Source organism: Schistocerca nitens, chromosome 11, assembly GCF_023898315.1.
Source record: "Schistocerca nitens isolate TAMUIC-IGC-003100 chromosome 11, iqSchNite1.1, whole genome shotgun sequence".
NCBI classification, from domain to species: Eukaryota; Metazoa; Arthropoda; class Insecta; order Orthoptera; family Acrididae; genus Schistocerca; species Schistocerca nitens.
In genome coordinates, this window is record NC_064624.1 from 71,082,603 (window position 1) to 71,104,610 (window position 22,008).

Genomic DNA, 22,008 nt, shown 5'->3' on the forward strand with positions numbered 1-22,008 from the left:
ATTCTTTCGATATACTCTTAAATTTTCCCTAGAAATCTCACTGCCATTATTTTCAGGCTCAGCCATCTATAATTTAAGCAACCTTTATGTCTAAAGTTCTGTATTTTTTGTGATGGTTCTTGTACTTCCAGAAAAAGAACGTTCCCTGCAGCTAAGGATCTGTAATAATGCTGCTACCAACAGGTCTTTAAACGTTTTTGGTACTCCAGAATGCGCATCACACACAAGACAAATTTATGAAATGGAAACCAAATTACAGCGATGGTGCTTTGAAATTCAGTCAAAAGGACGCAGCCAAATGACGCAATTCACTGGTGGGATTGGTAAGTGGAGTCACAAAGTAGAATGGAGTTGAACTTTATGTCGCAAGATAAATGTTGCTTAATTTTTGTCATGTAACCGAAAACTGTGTCTTTACACATTTAACTGTAGTGTCACTCCAGTATTCCATCATCTGGGGTGTCATATTAGTTGCACATGTGCACTCGGCTTAAATCATGAACGAAGATTTACTACAAAGTATTTCACGTACAGCACTATTAACTTAAGAAAACTCTGAGACATGCACTTTTGTTCATGTTGATATGCTCTGAAGTTAGGGATGAGGGATTCTCTGAATGCTAAAATTGTATAAAGCATTGCTTTATTTAAATTTGTTTAAAATCTGGTAGACAGTTCCTCAAGACAGTATTAAGCTGAAATATCATACATTCCACATTACACTTCAAGCCTTGAGAGTCTCTGTTTCCATTAGTAGTATTATTTTTAAAATTTAGATACGTAGTATATATTTTTCGCAATATTGTTTTAGTTGGAGCTTTGTTATATAGCCGATTGGGTGAATAATGTTTTTTTTTTTATTTATGTGACCATAGGATCCATAAATACTGTAGAATTATTTGTAGATTTCGAAACCATACTTGCAACTATGAAAAAATTAATAAAAAACACATAGTTTCCCATACGACTTTCATGAAACAGCGAGGTGGCGCAGTTATAGCACAATGAACTCGCATTCCGGAGGGCCATGGTTCAAACCCGAGTCCAGGTTTCCTGATTTGGTTTTCAGTGACTTCCCTAAATCGCTTCACGCAAATGCCAGGACAGTTCTTTTGAAAAGGCACGGCCGACTTCCTTCAGCAACGGGACCGATGACCTCACTGTTTGGTCTCCTCCCCCAAGTTGACCAACAAACGACTTTAATTTTTTTCCTAGCAGATATGCAGCTCTGATTCCAAGAATGTTAGAACGACCTCCGTGGTAGGTTCTTTCTTCCGCATTTATTGACTTTGACGACAGCAGCAGACGGCTGTAGAGTTTAGTAGTTCGTGTCATGCGTTCGTACGGTATTGTGTTGCGTTTTCTGTGTAATGTGTAAGTGATTTGATGGTGGAGACAGGAAATCACGGAAAGACAGATATTGAGTGTGGTACTAAGTCAATACTTAATTTTTATTATCATTACAGCTAACTGCCTCGAATGAAGTAGTTTGCCAATGCCTTGTAATGATGCTATAGTAACTGTTCATACAATTATTATATTAGTTTAATTTCATTTATTGGGCACATTTGAACGATACGTTTGTTCCACATTTAATTCTTGTATCATCCTTGGCGCTTGTGGTTATGGTTTGAGATAGCCTGAGAATTTCGTAAGTAATTATTTCAGGTTATGTGTATCAGAACCAAACACTTGTTATTTTCAGTGAGCTTGTGTTTCCGCATTGCGAGCAGGAGGTGACCAGTGTTTAGACAAACATATTAGCGCACATTACGTACCTGTGCTGTTCGGCAATTACGAAAAATACCAGATGGACGCGTGGGTATGTAATGTGCTTGCTGTTTTCGTTCTGTCCGATAAAATTGCTTAATGTTTCCCGTGATTTAGCAAAAGAACCGCCAGAAATTTTGATGTGTTGTCTGTAATTACCGGAAAAGTGTCTATATGCTGTGGTGGTTAGAGAAAGTGAAGGTCAATGTGAGATACTTTGTTATGAACGAAAAAAGGCCCTCATGAAGTTCACACACACGCTGCATTCATATTGTTATATTTACTTGCGTTGTGCATGCGAAGTTCGGTAACAATATTTGTGAAGGAAGGAATGGGGACAGTAAGAGTTTACTGTAATCTGATCTGCAGTTCGCCCGGGTTGTAGCGCAAACAGTTGTACTGCCGATACATCAGATTCGTTAGCACACGTTAATACAGAGTATCAGGGATTGGTTATGTTGGTATGAAACAGAATGCTGTAGAGGGAATTCATTGTGTAGCGTTTTCTATGGATTTTCAATGTGCCTATGTGCTCCATAGTTTAGTAAATAGTGTTAACTGCTGTTTGTAGTAATGTGCACGTTTCAATCTATGGAAGGATATGGGAGATGTAATTGACTCTGTAAGGCCTAATGGGTATGTGTAATTACCACTGACAAAAGCATCCCGAAACACAGACCATTGTCATGGGACGCTTATGAGAAAGTAATTTCACTAAGTCTTGTTAGAGGAATTTAATCGGTGTTAAATCTTGACAGTCAAGAATCATTTATTTTTCTATGCAACGTGCAGGCAGCAGTGTGTGTTTTTTAGGGACTGGGTAACGATTGCAGCATTGCTCTATATTGAGTTGATAATGTTGAATATAGATGACTGTATAAGGAAACAGTTGTTAAAAATACATACTAAACTGACTGAAAAAAAGAAAGTTCTGTCTGTATGGTTGGATTTTCATGTTCTGCTTTTCTGAATACCATGAGCAGATATGGGTTTATAGATTGATTGAAAATGCAGCCAGTATGATTGAGAAATAATTCTTTTCTGTTCTTGCATACGTTGCTAAGAACATAATTGTAAACCTCTTACATTATTCTATATATTAAGGAATTTGCAGGATACATTGACAGGCTTCAATATAGCCCGAGACTCATTTTAATCTTTTATTCTTCATACGTAAAATTGTCTACAGTGAATAGATTTGTCCGGTAAACTCACTTTATCTTAGTTGCTTCACATGACAGTTAGAAATTTATGTGGAAAAAGAAAGTCAGCTACCATATTCAGAAAAAGACTGAATACCACAAGCAAATACTACTAAGTAACAGCAGTATCTGAAAGTCATTTGTTTCCATTGTGTGGGGTTTTTGTTTTCTCTCAAATTGAGTTTTGTTTTCCATTAATGACACTGAGGCTTCAGAGTCCTCATAACCAGCAAGTTGTAAATTAGTTCATTTTGTCAGGTTCTTTGTCCCTCAGCCATTTTTAAATTTTTCATATGCATCGACTCATTTGCTGCAGCCAGAAAATACTGCCTGTGCACTATGTCGAATAATGACACTGTAAACATATCACTTTTGCTTTCTTGTTTTTCAGTGGCTTAGGAGGGCAATCATGGACTGCAAGGGGACTAGTTGGGTGAAAAAAGAGAAGAATGAAATATATGCTGAACCAGAATCCTTGGTAAATAGCTTCTTGTATTTTTTTACCATTGTTTCATTAATTTCTTTGTGCAATGTGTTGTGTAAACAAGCAGATTGCATGTCCTGTTTGTCAGATGAAAAATTTGGTATTGGCTGTTGGTTTTGCTTCTTGACCAAACGAAGTTGTGACTGTTGGCTGTGCAACATATTTGCAATGGATGGTGTCTTGTAGTATATGATGCTGCTCTGTAATTTTTAAAATTTCAAATTTTCTGCAGCTTATTGTTAGTGTGATGTTGGCGTCCCAGTAGTCAATGATCACATGTTTGCTGTCTACTAGGAAATTGTTAAATGCTTTTGAGTTGTGACGTTAGCAATCACTTATTACAAATTAATTTCCTGCTTTGAGATTTATTTCGGTGTGTTCTTAATGTCTAGATTTGTTCCTTTTTTAGAAAGAGGTATTATTAATGGATATGATAAAGTAATATGAGTGGACTCCACTTGATAGAGTGCAGATGATTTAGCTACTACTGTAGATCAGTTGTATGGTTCACTGGACAAATTGATCATGTGCTATATTTGTGGTCAATTTTTAAGTTGACCAAAGTCGCTTTCTCAGACAAGAGGAATATATATATATATATATATATATATATATATATATATATATATATATATATATATATGGATTTATTGCAAAGACAATATTTGGCAGTCTATTTGTCATGGTCCCTGATGGAGAAATCTAAACTCATGACCTAAAATATTTTTATCCTGGTGTAAAATTTTTGCTATTGTTCATCTAATTGGTTTTATATCCTCAAAGTTATTGTTAGCAATATTACCGTACTTGATCTGTTTTTGTTTTGTCAGTAGGTATTCAGAATCTATTAAATATCGGGAAGTGGTAGGGGACCAAGAGTTGTTGATGAAATCCTTTGAGGAGCTTAAATACTATTAAATGAAAGAGCAGTTGGCAGTGTAATGTACAACCCTAAAAAGGAAATGGTGGTAATGCTGATACTAAAAGGAAAAAATGGGGTGTTACAGTTTTAACTGCAGAATGTTGGAATGTTTGCAGTGCTCTTTAACCAATAGTTCTTCACATTACCACTCTAAATATTTAGTATCAAATAAATTACTTAGATGTTAATATAATCTCAGAGTTAAACTGTGCCGGCTCAAGTATGACACGTCTGTAACATACAACATACGCTTACAGGGTTGGTGATCATAAAAGAAGTAATTATAGCAGAATGTCACTGTAAGCTTCAGGCAAATTAAAACATGCTGAAGTTACTGTTAGAGCTTACTCCTTGATTCAGTTTTTCTGAGATTAGCAGGATTTTGAATTTTCCAGTGTGTGGCCATAAACATTTTATGGAAAACTCACTCCTCATCGAGCTTGTTTTGAAAATATATCCTTCATTTCTTTCTTCATCAAAGCACTGTAATTTGTTTTATGTAGCTAGATCAAAACACTCCTGTGACACTGTAAGGATGTCATTTGCTCTGAATCGTTCATCTTGAGAGTTTCTCTAGAAGCAGTGAAAACACAAATGTACACTCGCACTAGACAATGTCGTGTTATAAAAGTAGCATTGTCAGGTTTTTGTTAGCGTCAGCTGCCAAAGTCTGCATCAAGTAGGACCTTCCTCCCCCTCCCCCCCCAAAAAAGAAGAAAATCTTTGTGCTTTGAATTTCTCACTTACCTTTCTTTCTATGAACTTGGTGTTTGTAGTGTCATGCTCATATTCAGGATGTTCATTCTTCTAGTGGTATTGTAGTTCGTGCATTGATATCAAAATGTCAGCAGTTGGTAAAGGCAAGTAGTTGTAGATATAGCACACATGCCTTCACTGTACCAATCTTCTTATCACTTCTTTTTGGAATAACTACGGAAGTGAGGACTATATTGCACCTTCATATCATGTGTTACATCTGTATTGTAAATGTATCTGTTTCTCCATTAGCTCAAAGCTGTGTAACTGAGCAATTACTGTTCAAGCTTTTCATGTGAGGTTGTATCTGAACTGCTCCAATGGTGACAAGCAAAACTCAGTTGCCTTAGTTGTGTTTTCCAAAGAACAGAGATATTAAAATCAAACTTTGGAAATGACAGGATAGAGTAATGATGTACAAAGCATGCATTCCAACTCAACACATTGAGGAGACCATAGGTTGCAGGTAGGTAGAATGAATTGACTGCTAAATATTTAAGCTTTTGGACAAAGTAATTCATATGAAATACGGAACAACACTAGGTCATGAACACATCTAACGTGAGTAGAAATCTGTTGGAGTGAGAGGTAAAGAGGTGCTGTGGGGTGGGAAGTGAGGGATAGCAGGGTAGGGGTGGAGGTGACGCTGTGCTGCCTGAGGTATTTGTCAAGGACATGGGGGGGGGACAGAATAGGGCTGCTAGGTGCAGTGTTGGGAGGCTGTGTGGGGCGGGGGGGGGGAGTTGCGGGATAGGTGTGTGCAGTGCTAGAATGAGAGCAGGGTAGGGAATAGGTGGGGTGGAGCATACAGACCAGTGAATGTTGAAGTTTATGGGGATGACTGATATGTTGTACGAAGAGTTTCTATTTGCACAATTTAGAAAAGCTTGTTATGTGTGGGTGTGTTTTTTTTAATGTGCTGCCAAAGATGGAATCTTTGCTCATCTTCAACCTACCCTGCCACAAAAGACACCAATCATTTCCTTCACTGAGCTCCACAGTTCCTGCTCCTTTACCATTTGGCACCCTGCTCATCATTGGCAGTGCTATCACCCTCTATGATGACATCCCCAACACCCATGGCTTTCTGTTACTGAACAGTACCTTTCCCAGTGTCTGACTCTCTCCTAACCTACAGCCCTTTCCTGGTCGCCATGACCAACTAGATTCTAACCCACAATTCTCCATTGAAGGCACTGGCTACAAACAAATCTACAGCACATCAAAGGGCATTTGTATGCCACCCTGTTCTGCCAGTTCATTCATATGCCACCTAGAGGATTCCTTTCTAACCACCCAGAATCACAAACGCTTCACCAGATCAAGATTCGTTTATAACATTTTTATGATATTATTGGTTTGTTTATTGAACCTGATCTGATTAGGTCCATCAGGCCCTCTATTGAACTGGACCACGGTTTCACAAATACTGTATCCTTTTTGTATCATATTTTCCCGAAACTAAGTTTTAATATGACAAATAGTATTACAATGATTTGGGTGTTTCAATTAGCAATGTCAGTGAATAATACTATGAACTAAAAGTTAATACTGGCAGTACTTCTACTACTGCGGTTGATACCACTAGTGGTGCTAGTAGTGGTGGTGATGAAAGAATTTGAAGGATTGCAAGGTAGATTTTATTCTGATACAGTGTGTTATGGGGAAAGGAAATGTAAGGAGACTCCACCAGCTAAGAATATTGGGAAACAATGTGGTTGCAAGGAATATACTAATGGTCACACTGAGGCCTGCACAGCCTAAAATTTCCTTTCGAGCGTTTTCCCAGAAACAGATCTCCCATGCCTTGTCCTGTCAGTCACAAATACAGAAGTGTCCAATTCCACCCATCTACTTTGTTCCATGACGTCACAAATATGGCAGAAGCAACCATACACTAAGACTCCAATGTGGCGCCTATGTAAACATGACCACTAACACGAAAATACAATTAAAACCAAAACACACACACACACACACACACACACACACACACACACACACACACACACACACACACACACACACACACACACTCCCAGTGCACTGTGCACTTATTATTTTCCCTTTCTCTGTTTCTCTCCTCCCCTTCCCCTCCCACAGTACAGCTTCCCAAAACTGCCATTAGTAACCCATACTGTCTCTGCCACATCCTTGCGTGGTGTCACAGAGAACACATTATCTTCCCCCCACCCCTCCTCCCGCCTTTACATTGCTATCCCTCTCTCCTTGCCCTGTGCCGCCTCATACCTCACAACCCACCCTAAGAGATTGTTGCTCATGCCAAAAGCAGATGGTCATGTCTCAGTTCTTGGAGACAGTGGCTGTGTGTTTGTGTGTTTTTTCTATTTCAGAAGAAGAGCTTTGTCCAGAGTCTCAATTTTTAACACTCTTTCATTGTACATTTCTGTGAGTCAGTATAGAAAGTAAACGTGCCAAATTTCATGTTGATGGGAAAGTTAACTGGGAAAAACACAACAACCAAATCTGGAAGAAAAGGCCTCAAGATTGTTCTACCTTATGTGTAAACTGAGAGTAGTGTTTGGTTGTCACACGCTCTGTATGTCATATTTTGGTTCCTTTGTCAGATACATGTTTATTCCGCTGATATCAGTGACATAAAAAAAAATACGTGGAATATGCTAGGCAGAACGTGCTGCCCGTATTTGTTTATCAGGCTTAGAATACTAGTAGTTTTTGATATCTCTATGACTCTGCTGTTGGCATCAGGAAGAATGGTAAGGAATGTGTTGCCAGAACGCAGTTTACAAACAAAATACTGTGTAAGTAATGCGAACATCCACATTCCAAGGCATAGGCTAGCAAGAACAGGAAACTCTCACAAAGTGAATGACCTCAAAAGTTTTATTTATTATTCCCCCCTTGCTTCATCCACATCATTTTAAAATTTCAAAATAAAACTGTGTGATTGGCTAATAGAAAATCCGTGTTACAATTTGTTGAGCCGGCCGTGGTGGTCTAGCGGTTCTAGGCACTCAGTCCGGAGCCGCGTGACTGCTACGGTCGCAGGTTCGAATCCTGCCTCGGGCATGGATGTGTGTGATGTCCTTAGGTTAGTTAGGTTTAAGTAGTTCTAAGTTCTAGGGGACTGATGACCATAGATGTTAAGTCCTATAGTGCTCAGAGCCATTTGAACCATTTTTTACAATTAGTTGTATGGTGTGGGTATTGTTGATTTCAATATTAAAGATTCTGGTTGTACCCACTGATTTCACTACACTATTGTTTTTTTATGTGATGAAGCGCATTTCGTATAAAATAGTTACCGATAAGTAAATAAAGATTATGGGAGTAGGAAATATGATACAAAGTAGCAGCATAGGAAAATGAAGTGCAAGATGCTAGTAAATTTTCAAATTTCTTGTCACTGATCATTTATATAACTTTTAGATCACTACAGTTGAAATGCACCTTACTGACTGGCACTGAGAAGGCCACTCTGAAAAGAATGGGTCATTTATTCTTTGGAAGTGTCATACACTTAAAATATGTGATAATTTTTGTAATATATCTAAAATTGTCTTCTTAAAAGAACTCCTGGCAGATTTTTTAAATGGATGAGCAAGTGAACCAACAGGTAATTCTAGAATTTGTGTGACTGTATGAAATTAAGCAGTGTTATGTTATGACTCAATTTTGGTGAATATAATATGGATCGGCTTGGTGCACTTGCCCATGCTAGAATACCCTCCACTAACCTCTCAATCTCTGATGACTGTCACCTCCTACATCCATTTGAACTTGCTTCTTGTCTTCAAGCCATAGTATCCCTCTACACTTTTTACCCGCACATATCCCTCCATTACCAACTTGATTATCCCTAAAAGCCTCAGAATTTGTGCTATTAACAGGTTCCTTGTGTTAGTGAAATTGGTCCCTATGTTCCTCCCTCATTTTTTTGTTTCGTTTACCTATCAAATCTTCAGCCTTCTTCTGTATCACATTGATGCTTCCATTCTCATCTTGTCTGAATTGCCTATCATTTATGTTTGACTTCCATACAGGGATGCACTGCAAATATCTTCAGAAAAGACTTCCTAACACTTAAATTTATATTAGATGTGAACAGTCCTCTTTATTAGGCACATGTTCATTGATATTGCTAGTCTTCACTTTATTTCTTTCGTACTTTGGCCATCATCAGTTACTTTGATGCCCAAATAGGAAAAGTTGTCTACTACTTTTAGTGTCTCATTTTGTAGTCGAAACTCAACATTGCCTGATTTATTACAGCTACATTCCATTGCTTTTATTGATGTTTGTCATACAATCTCCTTTAGTGATGATATCCAATTTTACTCTTCAGAGTTTTACCTCCCACACATCCCTTCATTGACAGTTTCAAGATGCCTGTTTTGTTTGATAGAATTACATTGTCATTGGTAAACACACAGTTTGCTTTACTTTCTTCCAGATTTCCTTCATGTCTTCGTTGTACAGAGTGCATATCAGATGTAGGCTACAAGCCTGTCTCATTTCCTACTCAATGCTTCCCTTTCATGTCTTTAAAGTCTTACAACTGGTGCCTGCTTTCTGTGAAAGTTGCAAGCAAACTTTTGCTTCCTGTCTATTTATTCTGCTGCTGCCCAAAGTCCAAAGGGTGCAGTCAACTCCACATTCTCAAAAGCATTTCAGTAAATCTGCAAAAGCTGTAAACACAATTTTGTTTTCATTTAACTCATCTTGTAAGGTAAGCCATAGTATCAGTATTGCCTTGTTAAATGTTTCTGGTACCCAAAGTGATCTTATGTAAGGTTAACCCTCTAAAAGCTTTTCCATTCTTGCAAGCATGTCATATTAATCTGATAGTATTCACACCTGTTAGCACCTGCCTTTCTTCAAATTTGAATTATTGCATTCTGGTTGATGTATGACTGTACATCAACTATCTCATATCTTGCACAAAAGTGGAATAATTTTGTCATGGATGGATTTCCCATGTATCCCAATAATTCTGAGGGAATGTCACCAACTGCAATGGCCTTGGTACTACTTCGCTCCTTCAGTGCTGTATCAAATTCTGGTCATGTTATGATATCTCCAGTCTTGTCTGCAACTACTTCCTTTTCCCATTTTGGAGCAAGTTTGTTCCCCTTTGCCCTACAACCATTCTTGTTTAGCCATATTGCATGTTCTGTCAACATCATTCCAGTAATGTTTGTATTCCCTTTTGTCTGCTTAAATAGCTACATGTTTGTATTTGCTCTTCGCATCAATTAAATTCAGTATCTCATGAGTTGTGAAGGTATTCGTACTAGGCCTTACTTTTTACCTATGTTTCCTCCTGCCTTCACTGTTTCATCTCAAAGCTGCCTATTCATTACCCAGTGTATACTTACCCTCTATTACTTTTTGCCTAATGCTCATTTTCAAACCATCAATGAGTTTTGGTTCATTCAAGTTTATCCAAATGCCATGTACTTAAATTCTACTTTTACCATTTCTTCAACGTTACTCTGCAGTTAATAAAAACAATTCTAGCCAGAGTCCACATCTATCACTGGAAATGTTTTGTAGTTTAGAATCCTGTTTTGAAATCTTTGTTTTTGACATTACATAATCTGTTTGAAACCTTTTGGTTTCTCCATGTTATTCCACATACACAAGCTTCTTTCACGATACTTGAAAAAAGTGTTCGCAGTGAATAATTCATGCAATGTGCAAAATTGTACCAGGTGGCTTCCCCCTTACAGTCATTTGTGCCATTGGAGGTTCTCTTAACTATTTTGCATCCTGTTCCTACTACTGAATTTCATTACCTTCTAGAATTGGTTTTCATCTTCCTTGGATATTGAATAATTACTCATCAAACTTTTTCCTATTCCATTATTCTGCTGGTCTGGTTGCCATTTCTACCATTGTTGTATTTTCTTCATGCCTATTTCAGCTATGGTAATTCAGTGACATTGCTGTAGATAATAGCGTACTCATGTTCCTATTTTCTTGCTCACTACTAGGGCTCTCCCTGCATGATCCCTATTTGATTTTTTGTTGATAATCTTGTACTGATCTGACCAGAACTCCTGTCCTTTCTGCCATTGCACTTCGGTTCGTACAACAACTGAATGCAACCTATCCATTTTTGCTATTTAAAGTCTGTAACCTTCCTAGGCTGTTGTTGTTGTCTTCAGTCCAGAGACTGGTTTTGTGTGTGGGGGGGGGGGGAGAGGGGGTTTGAGGTTTTCGGTTTTCGGGCGCTAAACAGCGTGGTCATCAGCGCCCAACAGGTTTCGTGCCACTCTCCATACTACCCTATCCTGTGCAAGTTTCTTCATCTCAAAGTATGTACTGCAGTCTACATCCTTCTGAATCTGCTTAGTGTATTCATCTCTTGGTCTCCCTCTTTGACTTTTACCCTCAACACTGCCCTCCTATACTAAATTGGGGATCCATTGATGCCTCAGAACATGTCCTACCAACCAATCCCTTCTTCTAGTCAAGTTGCGCCACAAATTCATCATCTCCCCGATTCTATTCAGTACCTCCTCATTAGTTACATGATCTATCCATCTAATCTTCAGCATTCTTCTTTAGCACCACATTTCAAAAGCTTCTTTCTCTTACACACACACACACACACACACACACACACACACACACACACACACACACACACACACACATGCAGAGAGCTAAGACCACACTGCCAAGCTGTGGTCTCAGCTCTCTGAGACTGCGATCATGCGAGGGTGCACGTGTCTACTGCTGACAAAGGCCTTAATGGCCGAAAGCCTTAATTGTGTGAATCTTTTTTATTGTGCCTATTGCGACTCAGTATCTCCGCTATATGGTGAGTAGCATCTTTCCTTCTCTGGTATTGTTACATTCCATCCTGGGTTTTCCATTGTTTGATGTTTGCTTCTATTCTATTCTTGTTAAACTGTTAGTCGTCTGTGTCGTCCACTTTCATACAAGACTACACTCCATACAAATACTTTCAGAAAAGACTTCCTGACACTGAAATCTATACCTGATGATGTTAACAAATTTGTCTTCTCGAGAAAAGCTTTACTTGCCATTGCCACCCTACATTTTATAATCCTGTCTACTTTGACCATCATCAGTTATTTTGCTCCCCAAATAGGAAAACCCATGTACTACTTTGTGTCTCATTTTCTAATCTAAATCCCTCAGCATCACTGATTTAACTCAACTACATTTCATTATCCTCATTTTGCTTTTGTTGATGTTCATCTTTTATTCTCCTTTCAAGACACTGTCTCTGACAAAATTACAATGTCATCGGCGAACCTCAAAGTTTTTATTTCTTCTCTGTGGATTTTAATTTCTGATTCAAATTTTTCTTTTGTTTTCTGAACTGCTTGCTCAGTATACAGATTCAATACCATCAGGGATAGGCTACAACCCTGTCTCACTCCCTTCCCAACTGCTCTTTCCCTTTCATGCCCCTTGACTCTTATAACTGCCATCAGGTTACTGTACAAATTGTAAATAGCCTTTTGTTCCCTGGGTTTGACCTCTGCAACCTTCATAATTTGAGAGAGAGTATTAAAGTCAACATTATAAAAAGGTTTCCCTAAGCCTACTAATGCTAGACATATAAGTTTGCCTTTCCTTAATCTGTATTCTAAGACAAGTTGTAGGGTCAGTATTGCCTTATGTTTTCGAACATTTCTATGGAATCCAAATTGGTTTTTCCCAAGGTCAGCTTCTACCAGTTTTTCCATTCATCTGTAATGTATTCGTGTTAGTATTTTGCAGCCATGACTTACCAAACTGATAGTTTGGTAATTTTCATGTCTAGTTTGGTAATTTTTACGTCTGTCAACACCTTCTTTCTTTGGGATTGGAATTATTATATTATTTTTGAGGTCTGAGGGTATTTCACCTATCTCCTACATCCTACCCACCACATGGTAGAGTTCTGTCAGGTCTGGCTCTTCGAAGGCTATCAGTAGTTCTAATGGAATGTTGTATACTTGCAGGGCCTTGTTTCGACTCGTGTCTTTCATGGCTTTGTCAAACTTGTCACACAGTATCATTTCTCCCATTTCATCTTCATCTACATCCTGCTCTATTTCCATATATTTCCCTCCAGTACATCGCCCTTCTGTAGACACTCTGTATAATCCTTCCACATTTCTGCTTTCTCTTCTTTGCTTAGAACTGGTTTTCTGTGTGAGCTCTTGATATTCATCCAAGTGCTTCTCTTTTCTCTAAAGGTCTCTCTAATTTTCGAGTAGGCAGTAACTATCTTACCCCGTAGTGATATATACTTATCCTACTAAGGTATGTGATACTCCACACTCAGACATATAGAGTGCCTGTCCTGCTTTTCCTGATAACATCCTCCTGTGTAGCCTCTGCCTGGAGATCTGGATGGGGGATTATTTTACCTCCAGAGTATTTTGCCTAAGATAATTGTGTACAGTAGAGCTGCATGCTCTTGGGAAGAAAAAAACAAACACAGCAGCAGTTTCCCTTTGCTTTCATCCACTTGCAGTATTGGCACAGGAAGTTGGTTAATGCTACAAGGCCAGGTCAGTTGATCATACAGACCATTGCTCCTGCAACTGCTGAAAAGGCTTGTGCCTCTCTTAAGGAACCATGTGTTAGCTTGATTTCTCCTCAGATAATACGTATTTGTGTTTGCACTTACTGTTTTCAGTATCGCTCACATGCCAGCAACCCTACCATGGCAGTATCCATGGTTCATTTGGTGTGGGGCTGTGCACTATTGTTTAATGTGCTGTCTTGGAGCAGAAGAAATAGTTTTAGCATGTATATTTGTAGAATTACTTAGTTATCTGTTAGAACATAAATAACAATTCTGTGATACTGTATTGGTACACATACAAACAAACAGATGAAAACTGTTGCTATGTCTCAGATTTGAGGCTGTAACTCCTGGTTTCAGGATCAGTTACTTTAACAATTACCCTAACCAAGCATGCCTCCAGGGCTGCCAAGGGGATGTCACTTGTGTGTCCTCATAGATTTTCATTTTAGGTTCAGGATTTTAAGGTCAGCGACCGGCCAATAATTTTGTAAAGCAGTATGGCACAGTTCTCCATAGAAGTAGAAACAATAAATGCATTTGGCAGTTGGGTGATTTGTGAGTGCTGGTAAATATAAAAAAAATTATTATACAGTTGTCTGTAGATGAGTGCATAGGATACCAATATAATAATCATAAAATTGGTGGTTCAGATAACACTGATTGCTACCAGTTCTTTTAGTTTTATTTACATTCCATATGTAAAACAAATGGTAATTTTAATTCATGCTGAACCATACTTTATTAAAAAGTTATTTTTAATTATAAGTTACATAAAATGCAAGTATTGTTGAAAAATTACAATTTGGTACAAAAATGGAGAGCATCAAATTGAAAATAAAGAAATCTCGCAGAAATGTATCAAAATTTTTGTTTTAATACGTCAAATGTTGAAAAAAAATGTAATTTTTACTAAACTGTTACAATTCAGTATTTGTTAAATTTGCGAGTTGGTAGTAGACATGGAAGTTTCCAAAAATTAGTAGTTCCTACTAGAAGATTCGAACCAGCAGCTTTTTCATTAAGGTATTTTTGTGCTATAGTCCCAATTACCAGCAGTTGTGTTAATAATTAGGAAATATTTTGTAGTTGACAGCACTCAGTTTGGTAACTGCATAGTGCTGGTTTAGGGAATTGATGTTCCAGCACAACTCCAAATACTCTAAATCTGAAGGAAATTAAAGAGGATGATCTGAAAGATACCCTTTTCAGTCAAGTTCTTATTCTTGCAGGGGTGTGCCCATAATGGTTAAGGTGATAGCCCATAAAATGCAAGAAATCCAGGTTTAACTCATCAGTGCAGCCAAAATTAATTTTTACATCTGCTGTTACATAGATGATTCTCTAATATTAGGCAGTCATTGGAACAAATTGTGAATGTTTCTGATCAGCTTAAATCATCTGGTATTCAAAATTGTGTTGGCTGACGGCATTGCAGCAGAATTGTGAGTGAATAGAGCAATTGATTTTTATAATCAATGACTGTAGGATCCATTTTTACTCTTGCAGAGGAACTGTTTTCTTTCCAAAATCATATAGGAGAACAAAATTATCTGCTGTTCAGGCCTTTCACTCCAAACATGTTTCCTGTGCCTCTTCTTACAAACTGAAATGACCTGTGCATTTTTATGTTCCCATGAAAAGCCACTTTTCCATAAAGTTAACACTTCAATTGCCAGAGGTTGTTCTGCAAGATCCACTTGTTTTATTTAATCTGATGGCTGCCACTTCAGGTCTAGTGGTCTACTGTGTGGAAAAAGTTTGGTTTTTCCTTCTCCCTCCAGTCCCCACCTTAGTCAATTATGTATCTGTCATTTTAGTATCCATGCTGCAGCCAAAATTGTGAAATGCATTTTTATGCTCTTTAGTGGAGAAACTTTGTAAGGCAAAGCATTGTAATTGACTTTTGTGTTACTGTCTTCTGCTTTGCTACCATGTGCATCATTGTCAACTTGGCTTTGTAGAGTTGTCTTTGATCCATTTTCTAACATTTTTGTTCAGAAGTTCTGGGGTTTTCATTTTTTGTTTCATGTTTTGCAAGACATGATCTTGCTTATAAATTAATGGAAGGCTTCTTATATAGGCTGTCTTGGTGGTTCTCATATGTTCAACTTCTGGTTGACCATGGAGATTCAGGGGATTTAGCTTCATTCCAGTGTGAAGCTCTTGGTCCTCATGTACCTTACTATGTCAGTGAGTTCAGAATTTGGAGGAAGCCAGTGGCATACCACATCCACTAAGACAATGCCTAATAGAGCAGTAAAATGTTAATAACTAACTCCAGGTTGTTGAAACCTTTACTTTTACTTTGGGTTTGCATTTGTTTTTGTGACATTTGACATGTATTTTCCTCAGTACCAAAATTAGGTGACGCACACTTAGATCTGCATTTACCTGCTTATTGTCTTTACAGGTGGTTTTCTAACCTAAAAAATGCATTCTGAATGTAACCTGCTACTTGTTTAGTTCCTTCTTGACCATAGTGCCCTCATGAGCTTTGCGGAGGTACCCTATCATCTTCCACTGAATAACACAGGTCAGAAAATAGGGAGCCTTCACTGTGGCACAGGCAGAGGGGAGAGAGAGAGAGAGAGAGAGAGAGAGAGAGAGAGAGAGAGAGAGAGAGAGAAGTTCCAACTTAGTGTCAAACCCAAGTGATCATAATTAGTGATTGACACAGGAATATAAACATTGCTTTCAGTAAAGAAAAGAATTATAGCTTGTGAGTGGAGTTCTACGAAATGGACATGAAATTTTGTGGTGCAACAAAATTGCTTCATAGGTAGGGATTTGGTGATTAGCCAACCAAACTCACAGGAACATAATTTAGTTGCAGATGATAATCTATCAGTATGTAGAAAGATATAGAGGATCATATATAAACTAGAAATGTAGAAAAATTAGGTAATAGTGAAAAGACATAAACTGTTATGAGATCTAATTTTGTTAGGCTCATTATTACTTGAAACATGTAGCTGAATAAAAGTACTCACTGATGATTGCAGAAAAATGCTGAAACATTTTTGGGCATTTATAAACAGAAAGTTGGCATAACAGGTGGATCATAAATTCCAGCAATTGTAGTATACAATACTCAAACGCACCATTGGAATACCACATCTCAGATGGAACCTTGGCAAACACAAGATGCTGACATGCGTCTTATGCCCTGTACTTCTATAGTCAACATATTATTTTATTTTTCTAATCTTGTTACATAAATAACTCAGAGTTGCTAGTATCATTTGTTGGAAAGATGATGTAGGGCTATGCATCACTTCTCCACGGTGGCATGTGTCACCACATTTCTTCATAGTGGTGTGTATCACTACACAAGAGTGCTGTGTGTCTGAGTCTCACTCTTCTGACACTGAATTTCACAGTGAAGAGCAACCCCTCACTGCTTGGATGGATGCTGCAGTGAGGCATTCTTGAGGTCCAAATAAGCGAGTTGCATTGGTTTGGATGTCCAATCAACAGTAATCTGCTCATCATGCAGCCAGTACCCTCCCTTTCCTTTTGACTCAAGACAAACCAGCAAGGTCAAGAACACTGGAAAGCTTATGGGCCTGTGGCATCTTGATGGGAACCAGGGGCCTCTGTCATTTCTTAGTCCTAGCCATGGAGACCTGGTAAGTGCAGGTACTTTAGATGGACATACGTTACCTTCAAATGGCTTTTGTGTGCCCCCATTAATAGCCTAGTTCCTCAAGTCAACAACTCCTGTGAACAGGTTTATTAGCTAAACTTCAGAAACAGTGGTCCACATACTGCACTAGTTTATGGTACAAAGTAGATATTTCTAACATGTCTCTGGACCAGATTGTTGGCAGCCAATGGGAGGCTATTACATCATAGACAATGCACAGCTGTTAACCAGCTCAGTCCTGCCATTAATATACAAACTAATCATTTTGTGGATGGCCTTTACTTCACAGCATGCTTTTGATACATGTTGACAATTCTGCTAATGTAATATAATCATATATGTGTCTATACAGAATACATGTGCAACTTTGATTTTGAAATTTTATTAATTTTATCTGATATACAATCCCGGTTTTGGTGAGTGGTATTGTCTGCATAGTTGTATCTTCATGTTGTTCTGCTGCTTACAAGAGGTTCTTGTATTGGGGTGTAGGGCAGTGTTCACTGCCTCTCTTCAAATACTACTAACAGCTTTCTCTCAGAGATGGATCTATGTTGTGACAGACTGATATATAGCCTTCTCTGAGGTTTAGGTTAGGCTCGAAACTGACACTTCCCTTATTTCCTGTTTTTGTCCACAGTCCTGCTAGATACAAATCAATATTGGAAAGAAAAGTGCAAAAATAATTGACGAAAACCCAGTGTTACATTGTTACTTTTTTTTGTTTGGCCACTGCAAACAGGCTTTTTCCCTGAAAATTCACTTTGATCCCACTCTAACATCTGATATGTGAAGGTAGTCGTTAGATTAAACACTTTCCATTGAATTAAAAATATGTCATTGGCTACACAAATCGGCTGTTCAACCATCATAACTTCCCATTACAGCCTGCAACAGGTGTTACCAATATACACTTAGGGGTTGGAGAGGGGATGGCCCATGAAAAAGTTGTACCAACTTATCTTGGATTGTCATATTTTCCTCCAGGGTTGCAGATGCAAAACTTCATTTCCTGTCCGAGGGGTTTTTTAACTTTATAAATAAAAAGAACTTTGCAAAGAACTTATGTGGCTTCCATGTGCAAAATAGTAGTGAGATGCATTGAACTAGCTTGCTGCATCAGTGTTTCCACATTCACACTGGGCAAAAACAAAGTGCCATCTTGAAACGTGCAGCTGTCAAGACATGTACTTGACGCAGTCATCTACATTGTGCCCTGACTCACTCCACACTACTGTCAACAGTAGTTTCCTTATTTTGGTGGTTTGTGACATTATTCCATGGTGTCAAAAGACCCCTGTGTCATAATTATAATGTGTCATATGAACCAAATTACGTTTCATGTAATTGAATGTTCTGCTTTCAGCCGATTCTAATGGATACATTCAAATGCCCAAATGATATTTGGAGTTTCTCATAAATGGCCAGTTCTGTTTTCATGCAGATTCTATTTATAATATATTTATTGAAATAGGCTGAAAGGGGGCTGGAAGGACTGGAACCACCCAAAAATAAAATTAACTTAAATTCCAGAATAAAAATCACGAAATGCTATTGTGATGTGTCAAGTGATTCAATGTGAATTCCATTTTAACAAGTCATAGTTCTGACTTCCAATAAATATTAGTAATATCAGGTCCAATGTCTAAAAAGGAAACAAAAAGTGAATATTAGCATTATACAGTAAGAGCTTACACAGTAAAAAAAAGTTAAATAGCAGGGTAGAGGAATAGAATTTAAAGCTAATCAAATACCATAACGGAAAGCTTAGGTTACATAAAACTAACTTTCGTTTTGTAAAATTTTATGTTTCACTTTGTAAGGAGTTAGCATCTGAACCAGTATTTTTCATGTAATAAGAGAGCTTGCAGTTGATCTTGGACTTATGAAAAGAGTGGAGAGCTCAATAGAATTGTATTACAAGCTTGAAGCCATTGACCACATCACACTTCACCAAGCATTTTGCAGACAATTGGCCAGTTTCTCCTGCTCCTGCACACTTCAAACACGAAAGGTTCTCTATTTGGCTTCATTCATACAGCACACAGTTTAGTTTAGTAATGTTACTGGAGTTTCTCAGTCATGCAATTGCAGATATCGTAATAGTAATTGATGATGGCACCTACATAAATACTGTGAGTAATCAACATCTTCCATTCATTAGCAAATGCAGTGCATTCCTGTGCAGATAAATTTATTCAATTCCTCACAATAATGAATAAATGATGCAGTAAAACAGTAGAAATTCTAAGGTTTGTCATAGTATAATTTGCTTAATGATACACAGAAATGTCTGCCTGCTTACGCAAATCCTGACGTGCTCAGTGCCTTGTGTCAATGCTAGTGACTGGGACCATCTCTGGCAGAGTTGCCTCAAATCAAATTACAACGGTGGCACACTATTTAAATGTTCAAATAATGCATGAAATGGGATGACAGTGGTACTGGTGAAAAGGAGAAAATTACCGTGATATTTTACATGGTGTGTGTAATTTTTTCCATGAAATGAAATGGTATTACATTAGTGCAATTTTATTTATGAGCCAACTATCCACAATAACATGTCTCCCTTGCAAAATGAGCAAAATTTTAGTTAAGAAAAATAACATCGTTTGTGTGTGTGTGTGTGTGTGTGTGTGTGTGTGTGTGTGTGTGTGTGTGTAATAGCAGTAGCTGCTTGGCAAGGATGGAATAATTTCTGTTGTTTGGTTGATGTCTGATGTGTCTATCTCCAAATTAGAGTCTTGGTTTCAAATGTATGGACTAATTGGAATGAAAGTAAATCTAATTTAATGTGACACATTTTCTGGTTACCAAATGCCAGTAAGTGAATACATGTGACCAATAGCTTTTTAGCCCCACATGATGTGTAACCACCAATCAAGTGCAAGGGACAGAAGCTGTGAATATGCCATTTTTTCTTTTTTCAGTTTCTTGAAGATCCGCTAAAGATTGTAACACCTAGTCTTCATATAAAGCAAGACCTAGAACTGAAACAGGAGGATGGCATTGAACATGATGTAAGTTTTCACATCAGTGATGTATTGTGCATGAAGTACTGTATGAATATCATGAGATGCATTGGGTACAGTATATTTTAGTGATCATAAATGATGAAACATTAAAACCTAGGATATTAGCACTCCCCCAGAATGTTTAGAGAATTTCAATTGACTGTAGGTATATTGTTCTGTTGTGTAATGGTATTTGAATGAAACTTGCAGGAAACATATGTTTATTAACTGTAACCCATGGTAATTTTGTTGTACATGTAAATAATGAATGCCTCAAGTTCATTCTTGGAACAAATGTACCAAAGATGACTTCCTTGCAGCAGCTGTCAATTTATTTGTGTCTGACAGAGTTCTATAATAGAAAAGATGTAAGAGGTAAAGCAATCAACTGTAAGCGGTATGTTATCAGATAAGTATTGTATTTGTCATACTATTTCTTTTCGCTGAAGTATTTAATGAAAAACAAACTGCATTACTGGAATTGTTTGCTCTGTGTAAAGACAATGGGTTTATCCAGTATGCATGGCATAAATTTACAGTGTATTGGAACATTGCGTATCCCAAACTACTTGCAAAGAGAAAACATTGTGATAGCAAGGATTTTTGTGAACAGCATTAGATTTAGTACAATTTTTGTGAACAGCAATAAATTTAGTACAATTTTTGTGAACAGCAATAAATTTAGTACAATTTTTGTGAACAGCATTAAGTTTAGTACAATTTTTGTGAACAGCATTAAGTTTAGTACATTATGGTGATAGTCTGTGAAATTCCATATTAGTTTAACTATCACCATAGTGAACTAAGTTTAATGCTGATGGTTTGTCAGGTCTCCAGCCACATGGTAGCATTGATATCACATGATGTTTCAGGAAGTGTCATATTACCCATCTTCTGGCATAGTGTCAAGATTTGTTGGGAGCATGCTATTTATATGTGCCATACCCTCCCTCTACTAGACCTCGGGTGGCTGCAGTGGTGGGGTTGGTGGCCACATTCGGTTCTCGGTGTAAGCATTATGTCTGTGTCCACAGCAGAGGGCGTTGACGGTCATGCCCCCGATGGATTGCCGCTATCGCAGGGTTCCATGCTGCGCTGAGTTAGTATCCATCATATCTGTTGATGAGATTGTGATGAATCCTTATTTCTGTAGATTGTTTGATAATGCTTTCCCAGAATCCAGATGCTCAGCACAGTACTTTTGTGTTTTCAAAGTTGAAGGTGTGTTCATTTGTGCTGTGTTCTGCAGTGGCTGATTTTTCTGTGTGGTCTAGTTGCACACATCTGATATGATCTCCGCAGCATTTAGATATACAGTGCTCTGTTAGCCCAATGTATTGTTTTCCGCATTCACGTGGTATGCTATATATACTCTTGGTGTGTTAAGGTTCAGCGGATCTTTGGTAGAACCTAGGAGCTCCCTGGTCTTTGATGGTAGTCGGAGAGTGGTTTTGATATTGTATTTGCCCAGAAGTAGTGCAATTTTGACCGGGAGCAGAACCGTGTATGGAAGGAATGCAAGACGTTCGTCTCCTTCTCCATCATCTTTTTCTGGGGTTCTCTCTGCTTCCTTCTTTTAAGTGCCCTGTTAATCTGCATTTCACTGTAGCCATTTTGGTGGAAGACTTCCCTCGGGTGTTAATGCTCGGATGGTAGGCTGTCTTTGTCACAA

At 38.0% G+C, this 22,008-nt stretch overlaps 1 long non-coding RNA gene across 1 annotated transcript; it reads left to right on the top strand.

The window, feature by feature from the left end:
- The first annotated feature begins 1,295 nt into the window (after positions 1 to 1,295).
- On the top strand, positions 1,296 to 20,925 carry LOC126213043 (uncharacterized). Its single transcript, XR_007541041.1, has 3 exons — positions 1,296 to 1,429; positions 3,364 to 3,450; positions 20,253 to 20,925. It is a non-coding gene; the product is annotated as an uncharacterized LOC126213043 (long non-coding RNA).
- Positions 20,926 to 22,008: the final 1,083 nt, after the last annotated feature.